Source organism: Paroedura picta, chromosome 3 (genome assembly GCF_049243985.1).
Source record: "Paroedura picta isolate Pp20150507F chromosome 3, Ppicta_v3.0, whole genome shotgun sequence".
Lineage (NCBI taxonomy): Eukaryota > Metazoa > Chordata > Lepidosauria > Squamata > Gekkonidae > Paroedura > Paroedura picta.
In genome coordinates, this window is record NC_135371.1 from 116,558,439 (window position 1) to 116,567,773 (window position 9,335).

Below are 9,335 nucleotides of genomic sequence, written 5' to 3' on the forward strand. Positions count from 1 at the left end.
CCTAGGCAATGCTCTCACCCAATTTCTAGACAGCATGCCTACAGCACCCAGCAAGGCACATTCTTATCTGAGGTGCTGTCAGACAAAGAGGAAGGGGAACTCTCAGGATAGGAAACTACTGATACAACAGACACCTCTACTAGGTTATTCCAAGCAGAACATCTACAGCGTAACCTACCTAAGGTGATATCCACCCTCAAATATGTGATGGAGTTCCAGCAGAAACCCCGTTCCAAAGTCTCTGCCAATCTGGATACTAGAGGCTTTGAAATGCCCGCACCAGTTCAAACAATTAATTCCTTTCCAGATAACTTTGAGGACATCCTGAAGGCGGAGTGGTCCATAGCAGGCCTTAGAAATTCCCTCACTTCCATCTCCAAGCGCCTCTACGTTCTTACCAATCAAGCAATGGAGGTCCTCAAAAGTCCCTCTTGTCAATTCTCCTGTGGTGGCTCTCCATTCCGATACCACACTTCCAAAGGATGGAGACAATCCCATCAAAGATTCAGTGGACAAGAAGAATCACCAGCACAAGCCAGAGCTCTGGCCAGAAGCTGCACCAACCACCATGTGTAGGCAGTCATTCCAGCCACTGGCCTTGCCGCCGGTGAAAAGGGCCGGGGATGGCTTCCCCTGGGCCCGCCAAGCAGGCAGCGGCGGGGCTGCTTGGAGGGCCCAGGGGAAGCTGCACCATCGGCGGGGCAGGATGGCTTCCCCTAGGCCCGTCTAGCAGGCCCACTGCCTCATAGAGGCAGCAGCTCTGCTCAGAGGGCCCAGGGGAAGCCGCACCTTCAGCAGGGCGGGGGGGGGGGGCAGGATGGCTTTCCCTGGGCTCGCAGAAGCGGCAGCCCTGCTCAGAGGACCTAGGGGAAGCCGCGGCATCGGCAGGGTGGGTGGGGGTTCTGGGAACAACGTCCCCGGGGCCTGCTGAGGTGGTGGTGGCGGCAGGGAGGGGGGCCTTCAAAGCCCGTTCTTAGGAATGGGCTTTGAATCTAGTTGGTACATTGTTGAATATACTGCACCTGTTCTGATATAGATTCATCTCCAAGTCTTTTAAAGGAGTATACTTCACTTAACACTAATTATAAACAAAAGTCAATTATAACAAACATGTTAAGTCCAACAAATGATTTAGTCCCTCAGGTTGTAACATTTTTAATTTAACGATCCATTCAGCTTCCTACTGCAAAAGACGTCTAGTAATATTGGAACATCCTAAACCCTGATCCTGTATGTGTTCAGTTGCCATGCATTTCAAATAATCCCATGAATGGTTCATTTTCTCATCATGTTGTGTGAGGGGAGCTATTATGACACAGTTTTAATCTTGACACGTGTTCAAGGATACGTGTCTTCAAAATATGTGAAGACATACCTACATAAAATTTAAAACATGGGCATCTGATCAAGTAGATGACTTGGGATGTATTGCAGTTTATTAATCTATTAAACTTAATTTCAAAGTCATTTACACAAATAGTGTTACTTTTCACTTCCTCCATAAACTTACAAGCTTGACATAAGCCACATTTATAACTACCTACTGGCAAACCTTGATCATCTTTAACCCTCCCCCCCCGCTCCAGAGGAGCGGGAGGAATAAAGGAGTAAGGGCAAGTGGGGAGGAGTTAGGGCGGGCCCTGTCCGGGATAAAAACTCAGAGGGCCCAATCAGGAGCCGCGAAGCGGCTCCTGATTGGGCCCTCCAAGTGTCACTCGCCTGGGCCAGCCGGGGAGTTGCCGCTCAGAGTAAGAAGCCTTCCCCAGCGGTAAGTCCTCCGGCCGGCTTCCCCTCGCCCAGGGAGCCTTCTGCCGAGCCCTGGGGCAGGCTCGCCTGCCCTTGGGCCCGCCAGAAGGCCACAAAGCCCACTCCCGAAGTCCCGAGCCTTCTGCCGGGCCCTGGAGCAGCCGAGCCTGCTCCTAGGCCTGGCAGTAGGCCGCGGAGCCCACACCCCCGTCCCGAGCCCTCTGCCGGGCCCTGGGGCAGCTGAGACTGCTCCTCGGCCCGGCAGTAGGCCTCAAAGCCTGCCGCCGCCTTCCCGAGCCTTCTGCCGGGCCCTGGAGCAGCCGAGCCTGCCCCTGGGCCCAGCAGAAGGTCCCAAGGCCACCTACCTTCCTCTGTTCCTCCCTTCCTCCCAGCATTCCCTTTGCCCTTTCCTTCCTCCCAGCATTCCCTTTGCCCTTTCCTTCCCTTCCTCCCAGCATTCACTTTGTTTTTCCCTTTCTCCCTTCCTCCTTCTCTTCCATCTGCCTCTTTCTGGCTACCTGTTTCTCTGCCTCTTCTTCTGTCTCTATCTTCCTCCCTTTCTTTCTGTCTTTCTGTCTCTCTTTCTCCTTTTCCTCTTTCCTTCGCCCCATCCCTCCACCCACCCATCATGCTAGGGCCCGCTGTATTTTGGCCACAGCGGGCTTAATATCTAGTTAAATATAAACTGTTTACCAGAAGTAATTTCCTTAATGTTTCTCCTTGTCTTCCATGCAAAGATTGTTTTTGTTCCCATCCTTTAATGTGTGAGATTAAACTTATTGATTTTTCATTATATTTTAATTGGTTATTTTAAAATGTGCAGTTTTTTCTTCTTTCAAATTCAGGAATAATATTCTGTACTTCTCTATCTTAAACTTTTGAGTCCTGTATAGACTTTTCTGAAATAAAGTATCTCCAGTTGAGAACAGACAGTCACATTGAATAGACAGCACTGTTTTTCCTGTAAAACTAGTTCTTCAAAGAATATGATGAAACATGCCAGAAAACTCCTTCCAGGGCATACCACAATCTGCTGAGCTGTCCAGTTGTGCCACCTGTGATTAATTTCTAGCCTAGTGTTGTGCAAGCATATAGACTACGATAGGATACATGAGAACCAGTGTAGTACAGTAATCACTGTGGCACTGTGACTGAGTTGTGCAACCCAGGTTCAAGCTGCTTTTTAGGTCAGAAGCTTGCTGGGTGATCTTGAGCAAGTCACTTTTTCATAGTGCTGATTCCTGTACTTGGGTCTGTGTTCTATTCAGTGCATTGATCTTCCAGGTACCCATGAGCTGGGCTCCAGATTGAGCATGCCTGTGTTTTGAAATGGAACCCTCAGATCACGCACATCAGGGCTGCTAGGTCCTCCCTAGCCCCTGGCAGTGGATGAGGGGTAAAGCTGCCAGCTCCAAGTTTGGAAACTCCTGGAGATTTGGGGAAGGAGCCTGGGGAGGACAGGGAGCTCAGTGGGGTACATACAGCCCATTCCCCAAAGCAGCCGTTTTCTCCAGAGGAACTGATCTCTATGTCCAGAGGAGCCCCAGGTCCCACCTAGGGACTGTCATCCCTACTGCACATACATATCTATGGCACATGTGTACTCTGTGTTGAAATATGGGTACCCCAAGTATAGGAATTCAAACTGAAAAATTAATAGAATCATAGAGTTGGAAGGGGCCAAACAGGCCTTCTAGTCCAACCCCCTGCTCAATACAGAATCAGCTTAAAGCATCCAGGACAAGTACCTGTCCAACTGCTGCCTGAAGACTGCCAGTGGGGGGGAGCTCACCACCTCCTTAGGCAGCCGATTCCACAACACATCCATTGGTATCATGTCATATTCCACTCTGAGCCTAGACACAATTATCGGTAATTATTAAGGGGGAAAAACAAAATATCTGTTGCTCTATCAAAGTTAGGGAGGAAACCAAAAATACAGTACAGCAGAGGAAACTATAAACTAACTAGGTTCAGAAGAAGAAAAGTACCAGTAGGAATCCGATTCTATAACAACTCTGCAGTCTTTGAACACTTTCTTTTGAAATTGAAATTCCTATTCTGCTTAAAGTTCAGGTCCCCCAAAATATATTTCCTTCATTAAAGTTTTCCAACCCATCCCACTTTCTTTTCCCTTCCATACAGCTGTACAAACAGGTCCACTAGGAAGTGTCTTTGGAAACCATTGCTGGTTACTGGGTATAAATAAGCTGTTCATCTGAGTCAGCACCGTCTGCTATGAGGTTGGTATTACCTGAGTTACAGCCAGTACTGGGCCTTGGCTGAGGCTCAAGAGATCTCAGAAGAGAATTAGGGTGGTGCAGTGACTAAAGGGTTGGACTAAGACCATGGAGAGCTGGGTTCAAATCCCTTCTGTGGCATGAAGCTCACTGGGCCCAGCTCTCTCTAGGCTTAACCTACCTCACAAGGCAAAATGGAATAGGAAGAACCTCCCCCCCCCCCCCATGTTTGCTGCTCCAATGCAAAACAGAAACCAGAAAGTGGCTTTGAGGTGTCACCATTTCCCCCCATCAAAGGCCATGCGTGTGCTGCTTCAGGTCTTCAGGGTACTCGACACAAAATGAGAAATCCTACCCACTCATTCTTTTTAAAGGAAAATTCTGAAAAAGATTGTTCACATTTTGTTTTGATTTCGATGCCACTAATTCTTCATGATAATCAAAGAACATCTTCAGATTTCTGGCTAGTAGTCAAAGAGTTTCATTTGGGGCCTGAAGTTACTGTTTGCAGTGGTCACCTCCAGGCTGGATTTCTGCAACTCGCTCTATGCAGGCCTCCCCTTATCCCTGACCTGGAAACTACAGCTGGTCCAGAATGCAGTGGACAGAGTTCTCACAAAAACACCGTGGCGATCCAACATCCAGCCTGTACTCAAACAGCTGCACTGGTTACCAACTGAATCCTGGATCATGCTTAAGGTCCTGGTACTCACCTTTAAGGCCATACATGGTCTGGGCCCAGTGTACCTGAGGGACCGCCTCTCTGTATATACCCCACAAAGAGTTCTACACTCTGCCACCTCCAACCAGTTGGTGATCCCAGGCCCCAAGGAAGCATGTTTGACTTCAACCAGGGCCAGAGCCTTCTCCACCCTGGTCCCCACCTGGTGGAACAAGCTCCCAGTAAAAGTCCAGGACCTGTCGGAGCTCCCACAGTTCTGCAGGGCTTGCCAAATGGACTATTTCTGCCAGGCATTTTGTTGGGATCCAAGAGAAACAACAACACACACTGGGCCCCCAGAACCCCTCCCCTCACACAAATATACCCTTGGAGCAAACAAAAGGGCAACCCTGGACTGACCAACTTATGGGATTCAGTTAATTGTTAATGTTTTAATTAAGAAAATCATTATCACCAAATGTTACTGTTACTACTTGATGTTATCCTGCAGTTATTATTGAATCATGTTTTTACCTGTATGAGCCGTGAAGGGGGGGGGCTGTATATAAATATAATGAATAAATAAAATTGTCAGCTTTTTGCACAATCTATATTATTTTGGCATTTTGCACCTGGAGACTGTTGAGAAGGCACTGAGATTGATTTTTTTTTAATTGGGTGTACCCAGGAAGTAGGAGTGGATAACCTGGAATTTAAGGAATGAGAACTATCCTGCGGTGTAGATCAAATTTTTTCTAATGCTTTTACTTTTGTGAATACTTTTAGTTTGCTAGCTTTGTATGCTACCTTGAATTACTATTTATTTATTGTTTGATTTATATCCTTCCTCTCCTGGAAAGAAAGGTGGGATAATGCTTTGATGAAACAGAGCACACGGAAGTTGGCATGCCTCTCATCATGTCCCCACTACCTATAAGATAACAGCACAGGACCCATCACTGTATGTAGGATCCCTCTAATTCCCATGCACCTGGGAACACTATAGGTAGCAGTGGAATGCTTTCCTGCAATGCCATACACTTTGGACAGGCAAATGCATAGAGGGAAGGAAGCAGGACTACGGAAACCATTTGGCACTCTGACCTACATAGGCCAGGCAATCCTGATCCCCTCATATCTCAGAAGCTAAGGAGGCTGACCCTTGCTTAGATGGGAGACTTCCAAGGATCTAGGTGGTAGTTCCTCCAGAGGACACTAGGGGTCATGACACAGAGGCAGGAAATGGCAAACTGCCTCTGAATATCACTTGCCTGGCTGCCAGACAATCTCTTTCTTATACTACACACACCCTTGCTGTTTCTGCAGTTGTCCGTATTCTCTGAATCTCCCTCGTATTGGTATCTGGAAAGTCACATTGATTTTGTGCCTGGCTGCACGATTCACCTCTGAAGAGCAAATACTGTGGAAAGGCTTTGGTTCCTACCATGCGCATTAACCTCAGTGCTGCGGTCCCCCGTGTTTTTTCTGGAGCCATGGGAACACCATCCCCACCCCACCCCTTTTTCCCTCTCGCTTTGTGCATGCACAATAATGAATGATCAATCTAACACAAAGGCAAGAGGTTCAAAGTGATTGGCTCGGCCAAGTGACGCAGCCCTTTGGGCGGTCTCATCATTCCTTTGTTGCTCAATCAGCACATGGACTGTGGAGATTCTCTGGCCTGTGGCCATGTTTCTGCTTCCCTATTGTTGGCCATGGCTTTGGAGTTACAGCTCACCTTACAACAGCTGGCTCCATTGCTTTCAATGCTGCAGCTCCTGCTTTTTAGCATGAAGAATTCCTTAGACCTTTGTGTGGCTTAAATGCAGCATTTTAGGAAAGAGAAGTGGCAGCAACAGGAGCATTTTGCTTCATCGGCAGCCAAAAGGTTCCACGTGACCACCAGCCACCTTGGGAGTGGCAATGCCTTGTGAGTCGGTTGGCACGCTGTGACCAGAATGCACTTTTCTCGCAAGTTCTGGGTCGACAACAGAAGCCAGGACTGGTGGGACCATTTCGTCTTTCTAGCATGGAGTGATGAGATGTGGCTGAGCAACTTCAGGATGACACGGGGAACCTTCATGGGAATTGTCAAGGTTCTTAGGCGAAGGTTGGAATGCCAACAGACGAGTATGAGCTTGATGGTGCCCTCATAGAAAAGGTTGGGGCAGCCATTTGGTACCTTGTGGGCTGTGGCAGTTACCTAAATGTGGGACAGCAGTTTGGACTCAGAATCTCCATGATGGCAGAAATGGTCCTGGAGTTCTGCTTTGTGATGGAGGCCGAATTGTTTTGAAAGATCGCATGCTTGGGTGATGAGATTGGGAAGGTAACAATTCCTTTTAATTTTATTCCTTTTAAATTCCCAAAATAACACCATTACAATGAATTGGGACACTAATTTGTTCCTCTTGTGTCTTCTTTTATTCTAGATCATGGATGGTTTTGCAACACTTCGCTTTCCATATTGCATAGGAGCTCTGGATGGGTGCCATCCATACACCTGGAGGCATGATCAATGAGTTTGGGAATTGGAAATTTTTCTGCTCAGTGCTTCTTCAGGGGACAGGGGACCATACAGGGTGCTTCATAGATGAGGGTGGCGTGGGAGGACAAATTATGCTTTTGTTTTCAACAGCTCCCATCTCTGTGATGCCATGAACTCAGGTGTATATGTGCCTGGAAATCCAACAGTAACTTTGAATGGTGTGATCATTCCTGCTCTAATGATTGTGGATACAGAGGTGGCTCATTATGCATTATTGCACAGAGGGGTGTAGTGCAAGGAACTATAATTACAAGTTGAGCAAAGCATGCAGTGTGGTGGAGCGGGCTTTTGGCTAGCTAAAGGCTCGCTGGCACTGCATTTCTGGGAGTCCAAACAGAAAACGTTCCAGTAGTTATTTCTACATGTGCCATTTTGCATAGTATTTGTGAGGCCAAAGGGCTTGAAGTTCTGGTGGATTTGCTGGAGCAGGACACCATGTTGATTCCTGAAGCTGAATACGACCCCCAGAATGTGATCAGACAGAACTGCAGGGAGGGTGAAATGGTTAGGGACATCGTGGCAAGATTCATGAGTGTTCACAGGCAAAGGTCATGAACTGACTGAACTTTACTCCCAGGCGTTCCTTGACCTTAGCTTTGTTTCCAGTTATATCCTTTGTTGTGGTTTGATTTGCCTATTCATATTTACTTGTGAAAGAATTTTGCATGTCTGCTGATGTTTCTCTTGCTTTTTCAAATTCTGTATTTTCAAATTAAAGTTGCTTTGGAAAGCCATGTCAACGCTTATGTAGACATTTTTTGTAATTTGTTGATGTGCTAGGCGGGGAGGGGAGTTGGCTTAGAGGAGGGGAGCATGATTCTATAGACCAAACTCTGTCTCCTGCATCAACCTTCAGATCTTAATATTATTTTTCATTTTGGGAGCTAACTTGAGCCAGTGTATCTGAGGAAGTATGCCATTACTAGATGGCTAGAAAGTGTCCAGGAGCTTTAAGTCAGGGGGCCACCAGGCGCTGAAACTGCCCTTTAAACCTCCAGGAAGGGCAAACTGCAATTTAACACCTCCACCCCCACCCCACTGGAACAACAGTGGTTTTTAGGAGAAAAATGGCTCGTGGAGCTGGTTGTTTGGAGTAGGTTCCATTTGTTTAAGGGGGAGAGGCATAAAGGGGCTGGCGGTCACACAACGCCATCCAACCTCGCCAGGGGAAGGGCAGGAAAATTCTCAGACGGAATCAGGAGTGAATGCTGTTACTGTTTTGAACATATCCCAAACCCCCTGAGGTTTTCGTTATCATGTCTTAACGATTCTCTTAAAATGGTGGGGACAGGCAAGGGCCGCTTCTGGCAGATGGAGGAAGAGTGCACCCTCCTCAACCTTGTTCTGCACTCAGGCCACGTGCAGGAGCGTATGGCCAGCACTCACATGGAGGCCAGGTCCATATATTGGGCAGTCTCCAGCAGGCTTGCAGGCAGGGGTTACGAGCAGACACCCAACCAGTGCTGCTTGAAGTTAAAGAGGATTAAAGGGGCGTTCATGGACAGCTTGGAGGCTGGCAGGGAATGCCCAGAGAGAATGGCTGGACTGTCCATCACTCCAAAATGATGGTGGTCTGGAAAGCAGCCAGCGTCCCCATTGTGGGATGCGCAGACACAGGGGTGAGTCTCTGACAAGGCAACCATCACCAAATCACCTCATAGGACTGTGTCCTCCAGATGTTTCATTGCAGACCTATCCCCATTTCCCTTCTGTCTACCCAGTGCTGTAGCATTAAATGCAGGGAGAGATAGGCCATGAACAAGTGCACACATTGTAGAGATCCATTCCTGTCAGCATTTTGGAGTGGTGGGAAAGGGGACTGAAGGAAATTCACAGAAGGGGAGAAGAATGAATGGGGGACCAAGTCAAAGCACATCTCACCACCATGTCCAAATATGTGCTTCTACAGGCATAAAGCATCATAGTGATAAATTCATGCAACTCTAACTGCTATGGTTATCATTCCACACACCCACATACCCCTTTTTCCTTGCATGTTTCTCTTTCCCATTTCAGCTACAGCCACTCAAGCAAGACAACAGCAGGCTCAAGAAGAGCAGGAGGTGGAAGAAGAGCAGGGTGGTTATGAGCCAGGCATGGGATAGGAAGAGGAGCCATGGCGGACCAGCTTCTGGCATTC

General features: G+C 47.8%; 1 long non-coding RNA gene across 2 annotated transcripts; it reads left to right on the plus strand.

Annotated features, from left to right (window-relative positions):
* Positions 1 to 931: 931 nt before the first annotated feature.
* On the plus strand, positions 932 to 7,929 carry LOC143832611 (uncharacterized). 2 transcript variants are annotated; one of them, XR_013229328.1, is made up of 2 exons: positions 932 to 3,989; positions 7,080 to 7,929. It is a non-coding gene; the product is annotated as an uncharacterized LOC143832611 (long non-coding RNA). The 2 variants fall into 2 exon arrangements; XR_013229329.1 differs by lacking the exon at positions 932 to 3,989 and adding an exon at positions 6,259 to 6,976.
* Positions 7,930 to 9,335: the final 1,406 nt, after the last annotated feature.